The 26,599-nt window shown below is 40.4% G+C and overlaps 1 protein-coding gene across 4 annotated transcripts in view; it reads right to left on the bottom strand.

Moving 5' to 3' along the window:
• LOC101423176 (zinc finger protein 709-like) overlaps positions 1-26,599 on the bottom strand; it is a 144,341-nt gene that overhangs the window by 61,831 nt on the left and 55,911 nt on the right. For all 4 annotated transcript variants that reach the window (XM_071207797.1, XM_004463542.5, XM_058275463.1 and 1 more), the window contains one exon: positions 1,352-1,390. The gene's annotated coding sequence lies outside the window, so the exon portion shown is untranslated. The remainder of the gene's footprint in view (positions 1-1,351; positions 1,391-26,599) is intronic.

Here is a 26,599-nt window from a genome sequence, read left to right on the forward strand (position 1 = left end):
CTCATTAAAATTAACCTTGCCAAGTACTCCTAATTTCTGACACTGCGAGTTAATTATAGGTTACTGATCCATAGGTCTATATTACTCAACTAAAAATAGTTCCATCAGACTCCTAGATGTGTTCTAACTCCAGAGATTTAAAAATCAAAGTAGCCAAAAAGTGAAGTAGGCAATGTCACTTATTCCCAAGGTTACAAGTCATCACATAAACAAATCCTCACACTGTACCTTATAAATACTTAAAGTGTATAAAATCTTCATATTTCCCTATGCTTTGTTCCTGCACTGGCTTGGAAAACCAATGCCATTGTCTGTCCTTATCTCAGGACATTTCAAAGGAAGGTAACTTCATGACTGTTGGATCTGTCACCATAAACCCTGATCAATGAACCTTGCAGGGGATCCCATTGTTCTACCCATAATAAATTTCTTTCTTATCCCAAAAACTTCAATTACTTTTGATCAAATTTTACCATTTGTTTCACATAAATATGAATTCTAGAGTCAAGGTCCTCTTTATTCTGCTTTAAACTTTCTTGGACCTGTAACATTTTAACGTAGAATTAAGAATTAAGAAAAGTTTATGATTACTGGATTGTTATGAAGATGCTTTTTTTTCTTTATTTTTTAATATATTATAGAACAGCCAAAAGCTAATACCTGAATTTAAAGAAACTGGCTATATTGTGCTCTCCCTTCTTTATTGTAATTTCAAACTATGCTCATTCTTGTGTATATGGTTATTCTAGTCTGACCTTACCTTTGTTTGTGGTTATATCAAAAGTAGGCTTATCCTGTGTATAGTTACTATTGTGGTGGTTATTCTAAACTAGCTTTATATTTATTTATGGTTATTTGAATACTAGTTCACTCCTGTGTATAATTACTATTTTGATGGCTATTCTAGCCTGATCTTAACCGTTTTTAATGGTTATTTCAACACTAGACTCAACCTTGTATACAGTTATTATTATGGTGGCTATTCTAGGCTGACTTTACATTTGTCTATGGTAATTTCAACACGAGGCTCATGCTTGTGTATATTTAGTACTGTGATGATAACCATACCACTCTCTTCATGTCTGAATCCATAAAATCCCTAAACTCCTCAAAATCAGGGAGGCAGATTTTTGGGCCCTTGAGCCAATGACCTCTTTGCTAGACTAGCAAAAAAAGCGCTTTTTCTCTTGGAACCCCAGTGTTTTTAAAGTGCATTGGGAGGAAAGAACCTACTTTTACTCAGTATCAACCACATTATAAACACACTAGTCTAGAGAATTATACAGATATCATGATAGAGCTTGGAAAACTTACTATAATAGTACACATGATTCCATGAACTACAAGTTACCTTAAGAATGCATGTCCACTTTCACATTTGATACTGGATCTGCAAGAGAGTCACAACACAAATTTTGGTCAGTTCTTCATTTGTATGCAGAGCCTTGGATCATAAGGACAAATAATAGTATTCCTAGTAATGGATCTATAAACAATATCACCTTCCCTGTAGTTACATTGTTCAGCCAGGTAATATTTTTTGGTGGAAATTTTCTAAGATATTTTTCTGAGCATTAAATTGCCTTAATAGCTGGTAAATGTCTGGGCAATGTGCTCTTGGTCTCCTCATAGGCCCTTAGGGATTTATAATCAATCTAGAACTTCTCACTGGACTTTTCCTCTCAACCTACAGTCTCAGGCAAAACAGGATTTACCCAGGGAGTTAATGAGTCTGGGTTTGCCTCATCTGGAAGATTGTTGATACCATGGCTTGGGGATAAAACAAATGAAAACAGGATTAAATATCTGTCAATTACAACAGAAGAAATTACTGAATCTACTGCTAGAGTAACAGCTGCATAAGAAATCATTAAATTTATTAGCAGTTGTTTTAGACAAGAGCATTGCCAAAATTGATTACTTATTACCTGAACAAGGAGGCATATTTGCCACTGCCAACACCACCAGTTGTACTTAGGTAAACACTTCTGGGGAATTTGAGACACAATTGAAGGAAATAATTAAACAAGCCACATGGTTCAAACAGGTAAGTCCTTCCTCAGGACCTTTATTTGATCACTTTGATATCAGTTGCTTCAAATCATGGGGGCCTGGGCTTAGGACCACACTATGAGGTGGACATTTGAGTATTTTTATTACCCATAAGTACTCATTATAGCCTCCCTGGTGTACTTATTTCCCTCAAGAGTTTGGAATGCGTGTTCCCAGCCACTTGTGCCCCAGAAAATGATTTCCTTTTGTCTAGAATGACCTAAGAATGATGATCAAGGAAAAACCAAAAACATCATGACCTCCTTTGAGCCCAACATGGAAACACCCTGCAAGTATTACTCCAAGACCTCAGGTAGAAACAGAAAATGGGCTTAATACCGTAAATTCTGACAGCAAACAGAAGCTTAATGAAGTTCCTATCTCTTGTAAGTGCTGCTTTTCCCAGAACCTGAGACATGAGAACCTGCCATAATTTGCCAGCTTCTGTCCTCTCTTCCTTTTCCAGGAATCTTGGTCTGCTCCATTTGCTTTTGTGCAGAATTTTCTTCCCAGTTCCTATGATTTGTTTAAATTCTCTTCTTCACTCAGTGCCCCATTTTCCTTACACTTTTCATTTCTGGGACTTTTTTCCTGTAAGGTTTTTCTGCCTCAAGTTTCTTCTCTTCTAGGTTATCCTGCCTCTGGGAATCAGGTGGGATCATTCCAGAAAGATGGGTCCCTCCAGAAAAGTCCTTTCTGCATTTAGGGGGTTCCACTGACAGTAACTGCGTTAAGCGAGTGCACCACTCAGACACCCTCTTTCAGCTGCGGTTTCACTCCCCACTGGCCCAAACCCCTTTGTTTTCAGCATTCCTCAGCAGGCTGTTTTCCACCCTTGGTTTCTGTCAACTCGGGTCTCTCTGCCTGGATAGGTGTGGGTTTCTAACTCACTGCTGTGCGTTACGCTAAAATCTGTTTCCCCAGTGAGAGGGAGCCAGGCCGCCTCCAGCCCTGGAGAACTCCCGAGCTTTGCAGGAGCCGGGATGAGGGCGCAGGGAAGAGGAACTGGCAGGTCCTGGAGGGAAGCTTCCTACCTGATATTCTTTTCCTCAACTCAACATCCAGTCTCTACCATCCTCCACAGTTCTGGAATCTCCCCTTATATTCACTTATATTTGGGTGATTTTTTTTTCATGGAATGTCTTTTGTCGCGGTGTTGATGACGTCACCCTTCCGCCATTGATTTTTTTAATTTATTTCAACTTCAAAAGTAAAATAACAGACAAAAGACAGCTAAACAAATTACTCTAAAAAATTGGGTCCAGGCACATTTATTTTCTCCTAAAAACTATTTCAATTGTTTCGCCACTGTTTAGAAAGATACAGAAACGAATGACAGATTGGTTAAATGATTTGATCAAGGTCGCAATGGTGAAAAACCGAAAGCTTTACTATCGAGATTGAGAAAAAGACAAGGATGTCCACTATCATCACTGTTACTCAATATTGTACCTAGCTATAACAATTAAGCAAGAACCAGATATAAAAGACATTCAAATAGGAAAGAAAGAAAACTTCAGATTTTGTAAATGGTATGATCCTATACATAGAAAATCCAAAAAAAATCCACAAAAGAATCTCTAGAACTAATGGACTGTTTAAGCAAAGTGGCATGATAAAAGATTAATATGCAAAAAACAATAGCAATTCTATTCACTGCTAATGAGCTAACTGAGAAGGATGTCAGGGAAAATTCAACATATAATAGTTAATAAAATAATAAAATATTTAGGAATAAACTTAACCAAGGACATAAAGGGCCTCTACTCAGAGAACTACAGTATATTGTTAAAGAAAAATAAAGAAGACCTAAGTAAATGGAAGGATATTCCATGTCCATAGTTTGGAAAACTAAATATCAAGATGTCAATTTATCCAAACCGATCTATAGATTAAACACAATCCAGATAAAATTTACAATAGCCTTCTTTGCAGAATTGGAAAAGCAAATTATCAGACTTATCTGGATGGGCATGGATGCTGGAAGAGCCAAAATTATCTTTAAAAAGAAGAATTTCATGAGCAATATAGGAATAAATATCAGTCTATAATTTTATTTTTCCTAATTTCTCCATTTACTTTGGTATCAAGTGGTGTTGGGCTCCTTTGAAAGAGTTTGGTAGCCTTTCTTACTCAATTTTTTGAAGTCTGAGCAACATCTGTGTTAGATCATCTTAAAATAATTGGTAGAATTCAACTGTGAAGCCATCTGATCATGGACTTTTCATTTCAGAGAAGTTTTTGATGACAGTTTTAATTTTTTTACATGTGGTTTATTTGTTGAGGTTTTCTATTGCTTCTAGGATCAGTGTGGGTTGTTCATGTATGTTTAGAAATTTGTCCACTTCATCAACATTGTCAAGTTTGTTGGCATATGATTGCTAATAGTATCCTTACGATCTCTTTTACTTCTGCTACGTCAGTGGTAATGTCCCCCTACTCATTTCTGATTTTATTTGCATTTTCTTTTTTTCTTTGTTAATCTAGCTATGGATTTGTTGACTTTGTTGATCTTAAAGGAACTTTTGGTTCTGTTGCTTATTTCTGCTTACATCATTATTATTTTGGGAAGCAGACATGGCTCAACTGATAGAGCATCCGCCCACCATATGGAGGGTCCAGGGTTCGATTTCCAGGGCCTCCTGACCCGTGTGGTAAGCTGGCCCACACGCAGTGTTGCCGCGTGCAAGGAGTGCTGGGCCATGCAGGGATGCCCCCGTGTAGAGGGTGCCCCATGTGCAAGGAGTGCGCCAAGCAAGGAGAGCCACCCCGCATGAAAAAAGTGCAGCCCACCCAGGAGTGGCACTGCACACACAGAGAGCTGACGCAGCAAGATGATGCAACAAAAAATGGACACAGTTTCCCAGGGCCACCGGATAATGCAAGTGGACACAGAAGAACACAGAGCGAATGGACACAGAGAGCAAACAACTGGGGGGCGAGGGGAGAAATAAATAAAAAATAAATCTTTAAGGAAAAAAAACACCTTTGTTTCTTTCCTCCTTCTGACTTTGTGATTGATTTACTGTTCTTTTTCTACTCATTCAGGTGTTCAGTTAGGTCTTTGATTTTAGCTCTTTCATGTTTTTAATGGAAGCATTGAGAGCTATAAATTTCCCTCTCAGAACCACTTTGCTACATTCTATGCATTTTTTTTTTTTTTTTTTTGAGGTACTGGGCCTGGGGATTGAAAGTAAGGCCTCAATATGTGGGAGCCAGTGCTCAACCACTGAGCCACATCAACTTCCCTGAGTATATTTTTTGTTCATTTTTCTTATTGTTTGTTTTTGTTTCCTCAGGAGGCACCAGGAACAGAAACAGAGACCTCCCACTTGGGAGGCAGGCACTAACCCACTTAAGCAACATCTGCTCCCTTCCCCCATGTTTTGATATTTTGTTTTCTCATTTTTATTCATTGAAATATTCACTGATTTCTCTTGTAATTTATTGTTTGTACCACTAATTATTTAAGAGTGTATTATTTATTCTCCATATATTTGTGAAATTTTCCTTTATCTGCTTATTAATTTGCAAATTTATCCTTTTATGATCAGAGTGTACTTTCTATAATTCAAACTTTTTAATATTTTTGAGATCTGACTTATGTCTCATCATATGTCTGTCATGGAGAAAAATTCATAAGCACTTGAGAAAGTTGTATATCTTACTGTTTGGTGGTATAATGTTCAATTAATGTCTGTTAGGTCACTTAGTTAATATTATTGAAGCTCTTTATTTCCTTATGTATCTTCTGTCCAGTTGTTCTACCCAATGCTGAGAGTAGTATGTTGAAGTCTCCAACTATTATTGTAGAGACTTCTATTTCTCCCTTCATTTTTGCCAGTACATGCCCCATGTATTTGGGGAGACTAAGTTTGGGGAATATTTATTATTGTTATTTATTCTTAGTGAATTGTCCCTTTCATTAATATACAGTAACCTTCTTAAACTACTATAACAGTTTTACATTTAAATTTATTTTGTATGATATTAGCATCACTACTCCAGATGTTTTTTCACTACTATTTACATGGACTATCTTTTTCCCACCTTTCACTTTCAGCCTAATTGTGTCCTTATGTCTAAGGTGAGTCTCTTGTAGACAAAAAATCAATGGCTCATGTTTTTAATACATTCTGTCATTCCACATCTTTTGACTGGGGAGTTCAATCCATTAATATTCAATGCTATTATTATAAATGCATTACTTACTTTGTCCATTTTATCCCTTGGCTTTCCATTGTCATATTTTACTATTTTCTTTATTTTAACCCTTCCAGTTACCCTTACATATAATCTTCATTTCTATATTCTTCTCCTAGCCTTTTGCTCTTGTCTTTTCCTTGTGGCCTATAATTCACACTTCAGCATCTTTTGTAAATGATCTCTTGGTAACATACTCATTCAGGTTTTATTTTTCTCTGACGACTTTAAACTCACCTTCATCTTCTGAAGAATAAAGGATAGATTTTCTTGATAAAGTATTCTTGGTTGGCAGTATTTTATTCTTTCAGTATTTAAAAAATTTCCCACTGTCTTCTTGCCTCCATGGTCTCTGATGAGAGATCAGCCCTTAGACTTATTGAGGCTCCCTTGTAAGTGATACAGTTTTTTTTTTACAGCTCTCAGAAACCTATCTTTATCCCTGGCATTTGGCATTCTGAATAGTAGATGTCTCAGGGTAAGTCTCTTCAGATTTATTCTGTTTGGGGTATGCTGTTCTTCTTGAATATTATATTCTTATCTTTCATAAGGATTGGAAAATTTTCAGTCATTGTTTCCTCAAATTTTCTTTCTGCTACTTTCCCATTCTCTTCTCCTTTTCAGATAACTATAATGCATATGATTGTGTTTCACTCTATCATTCAATTCCCTGAGACCCTGTTCAATTTTTTCCATTCTTTTTTCCTTCTGTTCTTCTGTCTTTTCAAGCTCAGATACTTTGTCTTCCAATTCTCTAAGTCTGTCCTCAACCAATTCAAATCCTTTATTATATGTTTCTATTGTATTTTTAATCAAATCCTTTGTGCCTCTCATTCCCATAAGCTCTGTTACTTTCCTTTGCAGGCTTTCAAATTGTTCATGTTCACATAGTGTCATCTTCACACCCTTTCTCTTTAGTAATATACTCCCTCATCTATTTGAACTGATTAAAGAAGATTTGTGTAAACATCACTGATTAGCTGTTTTTAGTCCTGTGTCTCATATGGAGTCTTGGCTGTTCCTTTGACTGGACCATATATTCCTTTTCTTAATATGGCTTATAATTTTTGGTTGACATCTAGACATGTGATTTTTGTTGGCTTTTTACTCTGTTGATCCATTTCTCTCTCTTGCTCAGTGGCTTTATTTCTCGGCTATACTATGAGTTTTGGTTCAATTTTTTTTAAACTTAAGATTGCTCTGTTTAAGTTATCAAAGTGGGGGCAAGGCACTTGATGGAATAGAGGAGAGTATGGGCCATGATGTGAACCAATGTATATGAGGTGCAGAGATGCCCAAAGATGTACTTACCAAATCCAATGGATGTGTCATGATGATGGGAACGAGTGTTGTTGGGGGGGGGGGAGAGGGGGGTGGGGGGGTGGGGTTGAATGGGACCTCACATATATATTTTTAATGTAATATTATTACAAAGTCAATAAAAAATAAAAAAATTTAAAAAAAAAAAAACAAAACAAAACAAAGTGGGGGCAAGGAGCCACTATTGGGGTGTAGCCCAAATCTAAGGTACCTGGGAAAGTAAAGAGAGAAACAAGCCTTGTCTTGCTTCACCTTCCCTTTTGTCCACCAGATGGCACCCTTTGGCAAATCTTTCCACTGAGATGACTCCTTCAATTTCCACTGACCAGCTTCTGCTGGTTAAACTCAACGAAGAGAGCCCACACTCAGCCCTCTGCTGCACAACCCCTCTTACTTGGGAGGAATGTGTCCTTTCCCTTCTCCTTTGGCTTTCCAACCACAAGTTTTACCAAGGCTGTTTGACTCAAGTGTGGGGTGATGCTTGCCATTGCCTGCCATGAGGCCAAAAACTCAGTTTTCCTTTTGGCCTTTTAATCTTTCCATCCCCAGTCCCTCCTGGATAGTATGTGTAGCACTCTCTAGTCTGCAGGTCCCCAAAGCGGCTCCCTCAGATAACTTCTATGCTTTCTCCCTATTTTGTAAGAGAGTAGCACCCTGTCTAGGCTACTCTGATGCATCACCCCAGAAATCTCACCACTGATTCTTGTTGCTTGGGTTTCTCTTTTGCCCAAAATTCTAACTTCTCTTAATACCAGACATTTGGGAAGACTTATACCAGATACTATTTTTTTTTTTTACAAGCATTTCCATTGCCCTTTTCTGTATTTAAAGGGAGCATGTACATCTTCATGTTTAAGAATATTCTGCATACAACAGACCATTCAATAATACCTTTTCTCATAAATATGGATTTTCTATCATGACCCCAACCCATAACGACTGGAGGCCAGACTGAGGGAAGATACTATCCTGGGGCCTATTAATGACAGATTATCATACAGTCCCAACATCTATTAAGAGGCCATTTGTTATAGGACTCACTTGAAACTAAATTTCCACCACCTAGGAATGTTCCACATTTTTTCTGGATATAAGGGATGAATGATTAATTTCTCCCATATATCTCCTTCAGTAAATTTAAATTATTGCTTCAGGGCCATTTATATAAACTGTGTTCCACCAAGAAGGGAGATTAGGAACTTCACTTGGAAATGGATAGTTACATTAGAAAAATAATGAGGGAGCAAAAACCCTATCCCACCATGATGAAATCAGATAATATTACCCATATTATTATTTGTAATATAATTGTTGCTAATAATTCACACCAAGGTGGAGAGATAGGGAAGCATCATAAAACAATAAAAAACCTATTGCATGCAGGTCTATACCATTCTGTTGGCTTTTGGGTTTATTGTTACTGATCTGGGTACTTTCCTTGTTTTGCAATCCTGAGTATCAAACCTTCCAAATAAATCATTCTTGCAATGAAAAAATGGCAAATGCTGGGGTCCACATGCCATTAAAGTTGGCTAATACAAGCCTTGCAGCCCAAAGACCTAGCTGGCTTTTCTATCCCCAACTGAATCAATAACTGAGGCAAATGACCCGTAGTAATTGGGTAAACTGGAGGGGATTACAACAGGCTAATGCTGGAGGTCCAACATCAGTCATAAGCATTTTAATTACCAAACAACCTGACACATTATATGCAATGTGGTTGAGAAGCCAAAAGAGAAGGGAAAGGACAATGCTACTTGGTAAATGAACTCAAAATAGAAAATAATAAAGGAATAAAAACCCTATTCCACAATGATGAAACCAGAAAATATTACCAATATTATTTGTAATATGATTATTGGTAATAATTCATGCCAAGGTGGGGATAAGGAAGAAGCATAAAATAAGAAAAAGTCTATTAGATGCAAGTACACACCATTCTGTTGGCTTTTGGTTTTTTTACTGGTCTGGGTGAATTCACTGGTGTGCAATCCTTCCAAATAAGCCACACTGTCAACTAAAAATGGAAAATTCCTAGGTCCACATGTCATCAAATTTTTCTAATACAAGTCCTTCAGCCCCAAAACCTTGCTGTCTTGTCTATTACCAACTGAACCAACAAACTGAGGCAAAGGCCCCTTAGCGATTAGATAAACAAAAACCCCTACCCCAGCCTTGGAAGAAGAACTGTAAAAAAGTGTTCAGGCTGACACCAGCAAAATATGCTGATCTTCACCAGATAACCACAACCTTGCACCAACATTCTGCTTGCTAATTAATGAAGTAGGTCTCAAGGACATGCTGCCCTATTAGCCCACGTAGTTCATGGAGTGCACATACACAGCATAATTTAGGACCTCTTTATCCCTTCCTATTCCCCCACACCTTCCATTTGTTTCCAGCAACCATATAAGCTGCTCTCCCAGCTCACCCCTTTGATCCTGCTTATGCACTAATATTTTGGCTCAGTAAATATGCTCTGCACTCTGTTTTTACGTCTAATTTATTTTCAGTATAACAGTACTTGGTATACAGAAGTAGGATCTGAAGGGCGATGTTGGGATGACACCTCTGACACCTCAGAGAGGAACAAGGAACCTGCAGGAATCCTTTGTGTTCCATCTTCTCTGGGGTTTTCTCCTTGCTTACTTGGCTAGCCTCTCTCAGATCTTTGAATTCTTGCCATCCTGCAGATGAAGTCAAAATCTGTTTGTTGAGCAGACAGATTGGGCCCTTGTCTGGTTGGGTCCTTGTCATGGCCTCTGTTTTCATTTATTAGGTAAGAGAATTCTCTTCTGTTTCCGTCTCTTTACTGTTTCTCTACAGTTACTATGGGAAACAGTACATTTTATATTTTCTGTGCTTCTCTTTCTGTGGATTGTGTCTGTTTGTTTAATGTATATTTTCCTACCTCTGTATGGTTATGCTAAATTAACAAATAAAAACTCTTAAGAGAGCTCTATTCAAAATACTTAAAGGTAAATTAATACAGTCCCAGAAATTAGAGAAGCCAAGATTCTGGTGCTCTTTAAAATCCTTGTTTTCTTCCTCTGGGTTCTAACTTTGTTTTTTGTTTTTGTTTTAGATTTATTTCTCTCCCCTTCCTTGTCCCTCCCCCACCCACCCCCACCCCTCACCCAGTTGTCTGCTTTCTGTGTCCATTTGCTGTGTGTTCTGTGTCCGCTTGTATTCTTGTCAGCGGCACCCGGAATCTGTCTTTTTTTGTTGCGTCATCTTGCTGTTTCAGCTCTCCGTGTGTGAGGCACCATTCCTGGGCAGGCTGCGCTTTTTTTGCGCTGGGTGGCTCTCCTTATAAGGCGCACTCCTTGCGCGTGGGACACCCCTGCGTGGCATGGTGCTCCTTGCATGCATCAGCACTGCGCATGGCCAGCTCATCACATAGGTCAGAAGGCCCTGGGTTTGAATCGTGGACCTCCCATGTGGTAGGCGGACGCCCTATCTTTGGGCCAAATCCGCTTCCCCTAACTTTGTTTTATCTCCCCTTCTCTAATAAATTTCCCAAATCCTAATGAAGATTCAGCGGGGCTTGTGAAGAATTCCCTCTTAACTTTGAGATTTATAAGCCTGGATACTTAAACCTTTGCCAATTAATTTACAGGACTGCTGGTAAAAGGCATACAAAAGTTTAGATAAACAAATTTATTTGAAAAAGAAAAGCAAAGGTTCTTTTTAATATACTACAATCAAAGAATCTTATAATAAAAACAGAGTATAATCTAAAAATATATTTTAAATTCTTATTTATGTCCTAATAAGAAGTAATTCATTTAAGGAAAAAAGCTTCTCTCCAAGTATTTTACAAACAAAATTTGTATATATACCTAATTACAAAAGTTTTAACAAAACTGTAAAGACAAAATGCCTTCATAAGTTTCAAAATTCATATAGAATTAAACTGTATACATTACATTCTTTGCCCTAAATCTATATAAAATTACTGATCAAATGAGCTAACATTGCATCTACTAGGTGTTTAAAATGAAAAGAGAAAAATTATGTTTGCATTTAACTGAATTGAGTCATTATTTTGATGGTAATTGTATTTTGTAAAATGTTTAGTTTCCAAAATCATTTTAGTAACGTAAGCATGTAAAGTACATAGATTTTTTAAGTTATTATTATTAAGGAAAATAGCTGGAGAATGGTTCTGTAAGGAAAAAGTTTTTAGCTTTCCTTAAGGGCCAAATTGAGAAAATCTATGCTACAAAGGTCAAAGGGCACAAAGCTTCTAAGGAAAAACTTTAGTTTGCCCAAACCTCTGTTAAGTTCCTTGGTCACACTGTTTCCACTCCAGGAATCTCACTAGACCACACTTGCCTCAAGGCTATTCTTAACTCCCCAACCCACGACCAAAGGACAACTCCATGTGTTTGTTAGGCTTGCTATATATTGTCCTTTGTGGGTCTCCTGTTTCTCTTCTATTCCATGCCCTTTTTTTTGTGATCTATGTATTTTTTTTAAAAAAAGACAATTTAATTAAAAAAAAAAAAACAACCCCAGCCTGAACCTTTTTCACTCTCTGGCCTTACCATTTCAGCATTCCAGTCTATGCAGCAAGATAGGGTAGAACCTCCTTCCCTTGGGGATCTGAATTATTCCCTCCCCCCAGCTGTTTGTGAATGAAAAGGGAGGGACTGTATGTGAGGTCTTAACCCAAAGACATGCTGGTTATTATCAACCCACAGGTTATTACAGCCAGACCTTGGCTGTAGTAACTTAGGTCTTCCCTTCTGCCTATGCTTAGTTATCGTCACTGGACTTTGGCTCAGGTAGTCTCTGAAGGAATACCAGACTAAGCTCTCACAATTTTTGTGCCTCATACCATGGAGACTCAGCTAAGCAGCCATCATACCCAGCATTTCTCTGCAAGCTGCTTGGCACACCTAAAAGCCTCCCTGTTAAGCAACCCTAATATTTCAACTGAACATTTTAAGACTCTCAGCCCTGCTGCTTTCCTCCTGACTCACCTACCAAAGATGACCCTGAGCCCCATAACTGTGTCACCCTTCTCAACTCAGTACTCAGTCCAAGACAAGACCTCAGTTAAACCCCTCTGAAATACCCTGGCTGACTGTTTCTGTTTCACACACAGATCCCGCTATCATAATAAAAAAGTACATCTATTATTATCATTGCAGGATATGGAATAACAACCTCTTCTGAAATTGCTGAACATGGTCCCCTCCCAGAAACTTCCTGAGCTCAACAAGCAGAACTCTCAGCCTCTGCACTGCCCTGCATTAGCAAAATGTAAAGCAGTAGCCATTTACACTGATAAAGCAGGTTAGTTAGGTAATAAAGAGACAAATCTGTGACCTGGCAGAAAAACTACTGACATGGAACACATAGTCATGGATACCCCACAAGATGGATGCTGGGAGAACCTTGAGAGAATAGAATCCCCATTCAGAACAGGATTTCCACTGAAATTAAGCAGCAGCACTGGATATTTTCAAGGGACCTTATCATTGGGCTCTCCTGGGGGACTGAGGGGTGGGGTAATCAATCAAGTGTTAAATAACTGTGATTTTTTTCCCCCTTCAGTAGCAAAGGGACAGAATAATTAATGGTTTTAAAAAGAAGCACAAAATCCAAGCCAGCCCTGTTCTTCCCTTTTCTCCCCCTACTTGGATGAGCTTACAAGTAAACCAGGGGATTTGTAACATTTAATAGGGAATTGTAGTCTATAAATCAGCCCCCTTAATCTTCAGCCTCTTTCCTCTCTACCTGAGACCTATAATCTGTTATTTTCTCCCATTTCTCTTCTCTCCATTCCTTAATAAATTACTGCCCTAACTAAACTGGCTTGCACTTAAAATTCATTTTTTGTATCTTAGCCAAGAACCTAGAAAAAATCATGCAACACTGACAGTCCTTATGCCTTTGAAGTTTGGCATGCTCAGGAAACACCAAGGTTTCCTTAAGTCCATTGGCCAGCCCATCAAAAACAAGCTTTATTTAAGTGAATTTCTCCAAAATCTCCTGCTCCCCACAGGAGTACCAGAAGTGAAAATTGCAGGACATAACAGACATTGCAGCTCATCAAGGCACAGGTATGGTATACCTAGTGAACTACTGGAATCTGCCAAGCCAGCCTGCCTTTCTCCTCAACACCATGCCATTGCCCCCTCCCCAGTGCCCATTCTTAAATGACATTGCACAAGCCCAGAAGACTATGCTCACCCCAGATCTCAAAGATCTGGGGGGTCAAGGGGGGCCTAAAACTCCCCAGACTGGACTTTGAGTTAGCAGCAGTGGTCTACTCACCCTTCCAGACGTTCTCACTCACTGAATGATGACTCAACTTAATTCTCAAACCCATTGTGGTCCCTAGTAAGCTGGAAAATCTTACAAGAAAGTATTGGTGGGGAAATTTTAAATCTGCAGCTTCTACCCTCAATATAGCCCCACTCAACACTTTCAGCCTGCCCGTGGGATGTTCCCACTGCCTTGAGGGCCTTCTGTGATTTGGCAGATCAATTTCACCCAATTCCCTTCCTGTCTAGAATATAAGTATTACTTTATGATGATTTATATGTTTTCTCAGTAGATAGAGGCTTTTCTTATAAGAAAAGAAACTTCCACATCCATAGCCAAAGTTCTATTAGAAAAGATCATTCCCTGTTGGGAAGTTTCTTGAGAAATCCACAGTGAACATGGCACCCACTTTACAGGGCAACCACTCTCTAAATTTCTACCAACTTCACCCACCCTGCACTGCCTCCACTGTGCTTATCACCTCAATTATCAGGGCTAATTAAATGCACCTATAGCCTAATCAAAACACAGCTAGGGAAACTTACTAAACAATTTTCCCTCCCCAGGATTAATGTTCTTCCCTAGTTCTCATGAACTTAAGGGGATGCCCTTTCAGCCCTCACCAACATTCCCTGTAAAAGATAGTCACTGGCAGACCTATACTGAGGCAGGGTAGGATAGGGAAAATATGGAAGACTGAATAACAACTGGGACCCAATAAAGAATATGGTCATGTAACCCTACCAGGTAACCCCGAGGGAAGGCTGTGACTAAGAACAAAGCTGGAAAGAACACACTGAGACCCTGGCCTTGAAGTCCCATTTAGAATTCTTTCTGGGGTCAAGGGGAAGCCCTGGAAACTCCAAACAGGCCTCTCTATTGGCCCTAGATAAACCCCCCAAAATGCCTCATCATTTGTACCCTGAAAGCTAACAGTTGGGAACTAAAAGGCAACCAATTAGAAAAGCAAACACCTGAGGTTCTCCCCAAAATTAGGAAAGGGAAGAAGAAGTCTTAAAAAAGGCAGCCCTTGACCCCAGGTGTTCTATCTTTGCCTGGAGGAGCCCATATTCACATCTGGGTGTGTATTTTTCTTTTCTCTCATTTCTCAATAAACTCTTTTTACTGGCCTAACTAAAATGACATATTCTTAAATTCTTTATGTAACATAGCCAAGAACCTAGAGAAGTCCCACGTCCTGACTTCAATACCCTTATTTCCCTAGTCACAGACTGCCAAAATTAGCTTGTCACTGGCTACCTACCACTAAAAACTCTCACAAACCCTTTCTGAACTCCACAAAACTGTTTCTGAATCTCTCTACAGATCTCGCCAACTTTCCCCTGCCTGTGCAACCAGGAGATTGGGCGCATTGGAAATGACATATTCTAAACCAGGAACTTAAGTCCTGGTAAAAAAAAAAAAAAAAAGGACCCTTTCAAATATACCTTACCACACCCGCTGTTGCAAATCTTTGAAAAATTGACTCCCGGATTCACCTACTGCACCTAAAGCCAGCCCCATCAAGCAAGTGGACCACTGAAAGCACTGGAGACCCAACCCTGTGACCCCACTGTGCCCAGAAGCAGTTGGCATCTGAGGCATGTAACTCTCCCAAATTCTTGATGTGGGCTGCATACACTTAAAATTCCTTTGGGCTCTTTTCTTAACTAATACATAGTTCTCCCCTGGAACAAGAACACTCTGACTGGTCCCCTAGGGACTGTTGTTCACTCTTCTCTTTGCTGCAGTTAACACCATCACCTTCATCTAGATTGAGACAAATATTATCTCCCCTAGCCCCATTGTCTAACTAAAATGACCCTTATGCTATTCTTTTGCTTATGCCCTCATGAACCACACATTTTTCCTTTCTATGCAATACCACTCTAAGACATGTAGCACATCCTTGCCTTCTCACTGACCCAAAGCCTGATGGACAATGCACAATTTGATCTGTAATAAACCCCAACTTCCACCATACAACTTTACCTCTCCCACATGAAATAAAAGGGTTATCAGTTTAATTCTTTCTGGAATAGGGCTTGGATTTGGGCTTTTAGTCCCCAAAACAAGTTTCAGATACCAAGAACATGTCATCTGCAACCTCAGTGCTGCCCCTGACCTCATAGCTCAAGGAATAGGGTAAGGACTAACTACCTCTCTCACTTCCCTCACAGCCGTTAACTATGGACAACTGATTCACTTTAGATTACCTACTGGCAGAAGAAGGAGACATCTGTTCTGTTGCCAACACATCCTGTTGTACTTGGAGAAACACCTCCAGACAAGTGGAGACCAACATTCAGGAAATGTTCAAACAAACCAAATGGCTTCACAGCATAAACCAGCAACCAAAAGACATAAGGGAATCAATTAAGGGGTCTCTACCTAAACCTCTTGATTGTATTCCTAATCTCAGCACTGATAATGCTAATCATCATCCTTCTTCTTGGACCTATTTTCATCTGCCTCCTTATCAACTTCATTGCACAGTGCCTCAAAGCAAACACATTCTTTCTCCTGTCCTCTGTACCTTTAAAGTATTAGTTTATAAGGCCCCAAGCCAGTCACACTTCATCTTCAGAGAGTCAAAGGACTCCCTCAACTAAAAGGAGGGAATGTGGAATTGGAATGAAAAATGACTTTACTAACCATCTTGATTTTCTTGAGCTTCCATTTTATTCAGGGAATATAAAGAATAAATGGAGGTTAACTGAAGAAGGCTGACATACCAATAATCTTTTTCAGTGTTAAGAAAACCCTTGTCCCAGCCTAGGAGGAAGAATTTTACTAAGAGTTGAGGCTTATACCAGCAAAGTCTGCTAATCTTCACCAGATGGCTGTATTATACCAACCTCCTGCTTACTAGTTAATGAACTGGGCCCCAAGGACAACCTGCCCTAACAGTCCACAGTCCCATAGTCCACATGGTTCAGAGTGCACATACTAATCATAATCCATGTCCTCACTCATCCATCTACATTTCTCCACACCTTCCCTTTATTTCAAGCAACTATAAAAGCTGCTCCCTGAACTTGCCCCTTGGAGCAGAAATCTCTTTTGGACTCATTTATTTGGGGTCTTAGAACTGTAATTTGGGGAGCAGAAATTCACAACCTGAATTGTGTCCTGTCTTGACATTTCCAGGCACAAGTTTTTAAAGAGAAAACTTACATAAGTTGTGTTTAGTGAGTATTTGGGGTGCTCCAGTGGTCTTTCTGGTTAATAGTTTACTGAGTTCTTTATCTTGTGGTTTGTTTATGGTGTCCGAATGTTCTTGGGATTTTTAGGAACATTGTTGCTGGAAGACTTGCATACTTCAGCAGTTTGTGATATCTTACTTGCCTAAGAGTAATCTCCAGAATGACCTGCAGACTCTATCTTAATCTTTAGTCATTGAAACTTAATTTCTTTTCATTTTTATCAACACAAAACTGTAAGTAACAAAAATATACAATAGGATAATGACTAAACAAACCCTTATCTATTCATAAATGAATGGTATAATCCTGAGTAATATAATCATTTAAATGGCTGGCCCATATATGTGGATATATATTGCAGACATCAAACAAGTGAAATAAACCAGACCCCAGTGTTCCTTATGTATGATTTCTTGACATGATGTTCAAGAACAGAAAAAATTGAACTGTGGTGAGGGAAATCAGAACAGTGGTTGCTTGAGAGAGGCACGGACAAAATGGAGGGGAATGAGGGAACCATCTGGGATGATGGAAATGTTCTAGGTTTTGAGCCAGGTTATTGGTTATATGGGTGTGTGCATTTCCCAAATCTCATTGAATTGTAATCTTAAAATCCATGCATGTTGAGGTATGTAATTTTCATCTCAATTAAAAATATTTTAGGATGTAAACAGTTCAGCAGGGACCCTTCCATTGTGACTTCCAGCAGAGTGATGGTCAGCCATGAAATTCAAAGAAGATGGTGGTGAGCAACGGACCAAGCACCCCTCTTGTAGACAAAATGTACAGGTATGACCAGGTCCCAGCAACCATGGTGCCCAAAGAGGATAATGGAGCCCCCCATGTGGTACATGCAGATGTGAAGATTACACATCAAGCTGGTTCCCAAGTTCAGCACAGCATATTCCATCCTCTTGCCTGGCACAAACACCTTTCAGAAGACCTGAAGGATCAGGCTAGAATTTAAATTTTCAGAATCTTTGGAACTTGTGGTCATAGAGAGTTGACCGACCTCTCTCCCCTTCCAAACACTGCTGACTTACCAGCCTGGTTTGTCCACAACAGGGAAGGGGCCTCATGAAACTACCTTGCCTGTAAGGACCCTCAACTTGGACCTCTGAGGCACCTACATCCTCTGACCTTATCACTTATTCACTTTCTCTGCTTCCTCACCCTCACTCTGTCTGATATGGATGGTCCCCAGTGAGACCCATGGTGGAAGGGTAGCTGCTCAGCTGATTTGGTCCAGGATAAACTTCCATTATTCTTTCAGTCACAGTTACTGTAGAAGTGGGCAACTGTCTGCAAGAACAGCATAACAGTGGCCCTCCTCTAATTCAAGTTTAGCAGAACAGACAGCGACCCTGGAGGGCCAAGGATGCTGGAGACAAACAGGTGATTAAAACATAAATTTTAATTTATGTTTTAAACATAAATGGGAGCAGAAGTACAGCTGCATGGGGTTGTAATGGCTGAGCCTGGGGACCCTCCAGGGAAAGTGGCTATTCTACCTAAAAGTGAACAGCAGCCCAGCCTCCTCACAGGGCCTCCCTCTAAACCAGGCTCTCCATCCCTTCCTCTACTCTTCTTCCACCCAAGACTGGTGGAAAACCAAAGATGTCCCTGGTTTTTCAGTGACACCTGCCTGGGGCACTGATGCTCTTGCCATATCTCCGGCTATCTCCTCTCACCACTTCTTCAGCAGCTGGTCCTGCCCAAGGACTCCATCCTTCCTGCCCACAGCTGCCCCAACTCTCATCCATTTTGTCCATGGGTTGCCAAAGGGTAGTACTGGGTCAAAATCAGGATAGCAAGGCTGGACTCAGAGTTCAGAGCCTCAAATGACCAGGCAGCATAAATGTGGGAGGGAAACAAGGATGCCAGACAGGTACAGGGAAAGGAGCCAGCAGAGGCACCACAGGAGGTTACGGACTGAGCCTCTGATCAAGCTGGGACTTCCTCTTTGTGATGGCTGCTCTGTCCTTCATCCTTACAACCACGATGCACAAAATTTTCAAGAAGCCTGTTAGAGGACCTTCTGAGAAGTGGAGGCAGAAGGAGCAGGAAGGAGCCAGAAAGTATCCGGGCAAATGTAAAAAAAATTGTGGAAAACATAGGAAAAAACATTGTACAGAAATTAGAAGGGTGCACTTCACAGGGAAAAGCTTTTTGTAGACTTTACATTAGGCAGGTTTTCAGTAGCTGGAGATTTAACAGTGGGTTTCCAGGTCTCATAAATGCACCAAGGACTGAGGTGTAGGATCACCTCAATACAGGACACATAGGTCAGCTGTCCAAGGTTGAAGTGCCCACAGATTCCCATACCAGCAGCTACCATGGAATTATATCAGGAAGGATAAACTTTGCCAGCTTAAGTATGACCTCATGACAGAATTGCAGATGGGATTTTACAAACAAGTGTTAGCTGAACTGACTCCTTGCCTTGCAATAACACACCTAAGAAGTAAAAAATGAAATCTGTACAGAGACAACTAGTAGTAGTCTTCATGAATGAACTGGGGATTCCCTCACAGAGCACCCAGCTGGCCTGAGGAGAGGCATGGTTCCCCTCTGCCCCATGCACTTCTCACATGGCCTGTCCTGGCCCTGCCACTCTAGTTTTTGGGTCTTCAGGAAGCAGGTGCAGAGGATTTGCTCGAGGTCCTACGAGAACCATTTCTGCCTCCCCTTCATTTCCCAAGGCTCTGACTGCCAGCAACTCTACTTTCCTAACACACTTATGGATTGAAGACAAGCTTTCCCCCCACTGCAAATTTTCAATTGCTTAAATCACAGCATTTATGTCAACAGTGTTTGGATGTGTTTTGAAAAATGGACTAAGCAATCTATGTTTGCCTAATACTATATAATAGAAGCCCGATAATGAGTAATGTTTTTCTTTTTTCTATTATTTTATTGTTAATAATATCTTCAAGGTGACAGAAGTTCTTATTGCTATGTGTGACTTAAGGCAAGAACAGCCTGAAGCTTCAAACTAAATAAAACAGAAACATGAGACATGAAAGAGTTTGGCTTCAAGAAATAAACATCCCCTTTTCTCCTCTTCATCTCCCTGACTCAGTATCTTCACAGATGACAGGTTTGGGGTGGGAGACTATTCACTGAACCAAGAATGTGACATAAGTAAAAACTTTTTAGAAGAATTTGAGAGGAAGTGGAAAGCAAAGGCCTGAGAAGGTGGGCATGTCTAAGACCAGGTGGATATGAGTTGGGTGTGTGAAGAATGTGGGCAGACCCAGGACCTCAAGGATATTTGGAGAGGTCTGAGATGTCCCAAGGGGCCCCATGGCCCACATGTCCTTGCCATCCAGCACTCATCACCCTTCTTCTGTTTCAGCCCCTGACTTTCTGGCAGGCTTGCAGGGCTCCTTGACCTAGCTGGAATGCAATTTTCACCTGAGTGTGTCCTCATACACTTGGAGCACTGTCTGCACTTCTGACTGGGATGAGATGTTGCCCAGGGTGAGAGCAAAGCCTGGAGGTGTGTGGGTTGGAGGTGTGTGTGTGGGGGTCATAAGTCAACTGCAGTGGACCACAGCAGGGGGTGGGGAAGCATCCTAAAGGCCATCCTTCCTCCTAGGGGCTGTGTCTCTTAGCAGTCCCAGGATTCCTCCTATGAGAAGGGTGGCCTGAAGGATGGAACTGGTTTTGTGTGGTTTATTTTCTCTCATGAACACCCCTGCACCCACAGCCCCAATACCCAGCCCAGTTGGCAGTATTTCCAGCCACCTTCACCACCTTTGGCTGAGGCTGAAGGCTGAGATCCATGGCCCAGCCTCTGAACATGTCTCCCACACTCCCATCCAACAAAAAGCACTGGGGACTGCTAGGAGTCAGCACGTGTCCTGAAAAAGAAGGGGAAGTCTGAAGAGAACTTCAGGACTAGCTTTTTACACAAGTAACCAGGGGCCAGAAGAATAAAGAACTTGAGCTATGGTGAGGATAAGGACGCACACAGCTGGATTGGGAACGGATGACCACTGCTTATTGGGGTGAGGCAGCAATTAACAGATTTCCCTGGGCCTGGTTGAGCAGAAGGCACTGGGCATGATGGCCAGGACAAACCTGTCTCCTGGCAGGCTCACACTGGGCTAAGGTGCCCCTTTCCCCTTTATTCACCCTTTCTTCTTCTAGCCTCTAGGGAACAAAGGAGCCTCTAGTTTCCTTTGGTTGGTCCTGATCCCCACCTCAGCCTGATCCCAACTTGTCCTACCCCCTTTGTGACTTTTGAGAACCCCATAGCCAGAAGCTCAGAACTCAGGCCTGAGCCTGAGCCTAAGGACCTAAAAAATAAAAGCTAGCCATGCCCTGGTGTCTGTCAAGTGTCCAGCCCCTGCCTTTTGCCTTCACCTGGGATCCAACCTCTATCCTGGTTGTAGCCTTTTTGATCCCCATCTGATAAGGTTGCTCCCCTCGGGCCAAAGCAAGAGGCCTGTGCTGGTGCTGATCCAATGTGAACTCACATGACCCAGAGAGGCTGGACTCATGCTGGGTCAGACCCCTTTACCCACTTTGAACCCAAGTCCTGTGGCAATCTGGGGGCTGAGGTTTAGTTTGGCCCTAGCATGTGCCAGGTTCAGTCCAAGTGCTGCATTCTGCCACCATGTGCACCATGTGTTGGGGTCCCCATGTCACCAGGGGTACTTTGGGCCTTGACAGGTACAGGGTGGTCTGAGATCTGGGGCAAGGAGGTCTGGGTCCAAGGTGTGGGAGGGGAAAGGAAGCCTGGGGGATGACACCAAATAGAGGGCTCCTGGTGGACTATGACCTGGGTGCCAGGCCTGTGGCTGTCAGCTCTACTACCCTGGTTCCATCCTGAGAATAGAGCAGTGACATCCACTGTCTGTTTGGGAATTTGATATAGACTATACAGAGATGCCTTTGGAGAAGCCCTGTAAGTTCATCCTCAAAGTTAGGGTAGGTGAAGTGACTGAACTCTGGGGCTTTAGCCATGACTCCAGGAATTATGATGACAGGTCACACCTTGAGCAAGAGAGGCCCACAGAAAAGAAAAAGAAGAAAAATTCCAGAGAACATGAAATACCTTGATGAGGATGAGAGGAAGGCATGAAAGATAAAGGAGAGCAGCAGCCAGGTGTGTTGGTCCTGCCAGGACTGGGGAGGACCTCAAGTATGTGCCTGCTTCTCCCCTAAGAAACTGGGTGATTTGTAGCAAAAAGTAAACCAGGAATATTAATTGCTTCAGGTCTGGACTTATTAGTTATCTTTTCTAGGACAGCCCATTAGGTGGAGACTTGTAAGGATGGGGAATGTGGAGTGAGAAGATTTTGGCTCAAAGCTTTATTTTCCCCTCAGAAAGAAAGCCAGATGAGTTTAAATTCCTGGCTGTTGCCAGACAGGGATGAGAATCCACCTGCTCCATTGCTCTCATTACCTTGACTGCCTTACAGGGAGATAAGAACAGGACACTAACTCAGAGAGAGACCACCTAGGTTGATCCTGGGAAAAAAAGCAGAGGCTAATCAGAGCTAGCTGGACTCAAGGCCACTGTCAGGATTTGACATAGAAGTTCCTAGATCATCAGATCTTGTCATTTTAACATGAGGTTTGACACAAGGCACTTTAGCTTTTAGGGAGAAGGGAATGAAGACAAAAGTCATTTTATTTTCTTTCAGAACCTCATCAAGTGTCACCCTGCGTCAGTTTCCTGCCATCATCCTTTTTTTCTTTTTAGCAAACCACAACCTAAGAATGGTTCAGGTATTTTTAAAGACTTGTTTAAAAAAAAGAAAGTATGCAACAGAGATTAACTGTAAGTAGCCAAAAAAGTCTACACTATTTTTATATGACCTTTAGAGAAAAAAATTTGCCATCTCCCTATCTAGAAATTTGAATTTATCTGCCTTTACTACCTCAAATTGATCAGCTTTAGAAGAGTGTTCCCAGTTTAACCAGACTCTTAAGAGATGGACCTGTAAACTTGAGTGCAGGTGATTCTCTTTGGGAAGAAGGGAGGTCTCGCTTATGCTCAGGTCATTACTGCCTGGTGCCAAGTCCACTTAAAAGCCCAAAAGATAGCTCTGAACTTACCGTGAGAGCCATGTGGGAATGGAGGAATTTGGATATTCCTTCTCATAGAAACAGAGGCAGATGTGTTTAAATTCCTGGCATTTGTCAGTCTGGGATAAGTTAAGTTTCTGTCATGATCACTGGAAGAGATCACCAGCTGCAAAGGATGGTGTTTGGCTGTAATTCCCAACTGATAAATTTTTGTCTTTTGGTCATCCCACCCCATTAAATGTCACATACAATTCACAGCATTTACAGCATAAGTGCCTCTTGCCAGTGACTCAAATCTCATGTTTAGGGTACATCTCACAAATTGCAGAGAAGCTGAGGCAGTAGGGCACATATGCATGACATCAGAGACAAGTTGGGAGTTCTGGGATAGTTTATTCAGCCCGCCAAAAAACATATGAGCCATGCTGGATTCCCCAGAGGAAAGCTTTGGAATGCTCTTATGTCTGGTCCTCAGTATGTACTGCTGGTAGACAGGGCCAGTGACAAGTTTGCTTTTTGACAAGTTTGAGTTTGGGTTTGAGCATCTCCAATTAACAGAAGGTGGGAGAGGAGCTATTGTATTGCAGTAATTTGAGACAGGAGTGCTGTTTTCTTGCAATGATTTCCTCCCTCCTATGAGATTCTTGGCCATGGTAAAAAAGTAGGACTTGTATGGTTATTGCTAGGTGTGCTGGGGAATAGAGAATACTGGGTACAATACAATAATTAAATGAACATGTCTGCAGAGCTAATACAATTACTCATAATTGTTAGCTTAACCATCTTGGTTACATGTTTGAGACCATATACCCAATGTACTCTCCAATATAACTGAAGAACTGATGATCAGGTAATACTTTCCTGGTTACCTCAGGTGTATTTAGTGTTTATGTACTCTGCTTCCTCTCTCATACTAGGGGTCTTTTTTTATTATACTCTGCACCTAACCTTCTAAAAATTCTTTGTCCCCTCTCCCTAATGGAATTTTCCAGAAAAGTGCTGGTTGTCTTTCACTTAAGACTGTCACTCCATAGGAACCTGTCTTGTGAGAACTGTCTGGGTCCTGAGATGTAGCTAACTGTGGGCTTCACAAGAACCCTGTGCAGTTTGTACTTTTAATCCCATTTTACAGATAAACACCTGAAACTGGTGCCTTTTGTAAAATATCAGATGTAAAAACCAGATACGCTCCAACACCTTCATTCTATGGTTCCTGAGCCTCCCTGCCTTACCAGGACTGCAGAACAGGATAGAAATCTTGTGACCCATGTAATTCTGTTACATTCTGATGCAGAGCATGAAAATATTTTTTCTTCATTACCATTGTTGTGAGTATACATTAGAATCATGCATAAAATACAGAAGTCCCATATACCACCCTACTATTAACATCTTGCATTGGTGTGGAATAATTGTTAAAATAGATGAGAGCACATTTTTGTAATTGTAATATTAACTATATTCCATGGTTTAAGTGAGGGTTCATGGTTTGTAAAGTGTACTTCCAAGGATTTTAAAAATAATTTTCTTCTATTGCCATATATACAATCTAACACTTCCCCTTTTAATCACATTCAAATATGTATTTCAGTGCTGTTAATTGTGCTACCATCACCATTATCCATTACCAAAACAATTCCACCATTCACAATAAGAACCTTGTACATTTTATGTCTTAACTTCCTATCCTCTCTACCTGCCCCATCCCCTGATAACCTATATTCTAGATTCTGGCTCTATGAATTTGCTTATTCCTATTATTTGAAATAAATGAAATACAATATTGGTCTTTTTAGTATGGATTATTTCACTCTACAGGATTTTTCAAGATTCATCCATGTTGAATGTATCAAGATTTCATTCCTTTTTTTGTCTGAACATTCCATTATTATATATAATATAGAGATATACACACAAACACACATGACATTTTATTTATCCATTCGTCAGTTGATGGACACTTTGGTTTCTTTCATCTTTTGGCAATTATGAATAATGACACTACGAACTTCAATGTGCAAATATCTGTTTGAGTCCCTGTTTTCAATGCTTTGGGGTATATATGAAGTAGTGGGTTTGCTAGGTTATATGGTCATTCTATACTTAGCTTTATAAAGAACTGCCAATCAGTCTCCCGCAGCACCTGCACTATTTTACACTGTCACCAGCAATAAATGTTATTTCTCTGCAACTCTCTAACACTTGATATTTTGTGATTTTCTTTTAAATAGCAGCTATTCTAATGGCTGTGATGTGGTATCCCATTGCGGTTTTGATTTGCATTTCCTTGATGGCTAATGATGTTAATCATCTTTTCATGTGCTTTCTGGCCATTTATAGATTTTCTTTGGTGAAGTGGCTAGTCAAATCTTTTGCCAATCTTTTCATTGGGTTGCTCATCTTTTTGTTGTTCAGCTGAAGGTTTCTTTATATATTATGGATATTAAACCTTTATCAGATATGTCATTTTCAAATATTTTCTCCCATTTTGTAGCTTGTCATTTTATTTTCCTAGTGGATTCATATGAGGCAATTTTTTTTCCCCTTAATTTGGAAGCAGACGTGGCTCAAGCAGTTGGGCACCTGCTTCCCACATGGGAGGTCCTGGGTTGGTTTCCAGCACCTCCTAAAGAAGACAATGAGCAGACAACAAGCAGACACTGGGCAAAAAAAAAGCCAACAAGCAGACAATGAGCAAAAACAATGAGCAAGAAAATGAGCAAACAATGAGCAGAAAATAAGCAAAACAAATGAGCAGGAAGTAGATGTGGCTCAAAGCAGTTGAGTACCTGCCTTCTACATGGAAGGCCCTGGGTTTGGTTCCCAGTGCCTATTAAGGAAAAAAAAAAAAAAGCAGAAAATAAGCATTGAGTCAAATCAATTTTTATGATGTCCCATTTATTTTTCTTTTGTTGCTTGTACTTATGGTATAAATTCTAAGAAACCATTGCCTAAGAAAAGGTCCTGAAGATGCTTTCCTATGTTTTCATCTAGGGGATGGACAGTTCTGTCTCATATATTTAGTTCTCTGATCCATGCTGAGTTTATATTTCTTTAAAGTGTTATATAGAAGCCCTCCTTCCTTTTATTAAAGATTATTTTACTTATTTATTTCTCCCCACCCTCTTGTTGCTTTTCACACGCTGAGTCTGTTTGTCTTTCTTGTTTCTTTAGGAGGCACCAGGAACTGAACCTGGGGCTTCCAATGTGAGAGGGAAGGTGGCTAGTTAGTTAAGCCACCTCTCCTCCTTGCTTTGCTGTATCTCTTATTCTGTTTTTCCTCCCCATGTCTCTGTGTGTGTGTGGCTATGATACTTATTGTTTTTTAATATACTTTTATTTTTTTTAAAGATATATTACATTAAATGTTACATAAAAAAATAAGGGATTCCCATATGCCCCACTCAACATTACCTCCCACTCCCATGTCTCGTGTCATCTTGTGACAGCTTGCCACCCCTGCCTGTCATGTTAGCTCACTTTCTTTTTTAGGAAGC

Source organism: Dasypus novemcinctus, chromosome 14 (genome assembly GCF_030445035.2).
Source record: "Dasypus novemcinctus isolate mDasNov1 chromosome 14, mDasNov1.1.hap2, whole genome shotgun sequence".
NCBI classification, from domain to species: Eukaryota; Metazoa; Chordata; class Mammalia; order Cingulata; family Dasypodidae; genus Dasypus; species Dasypus novemcinctus.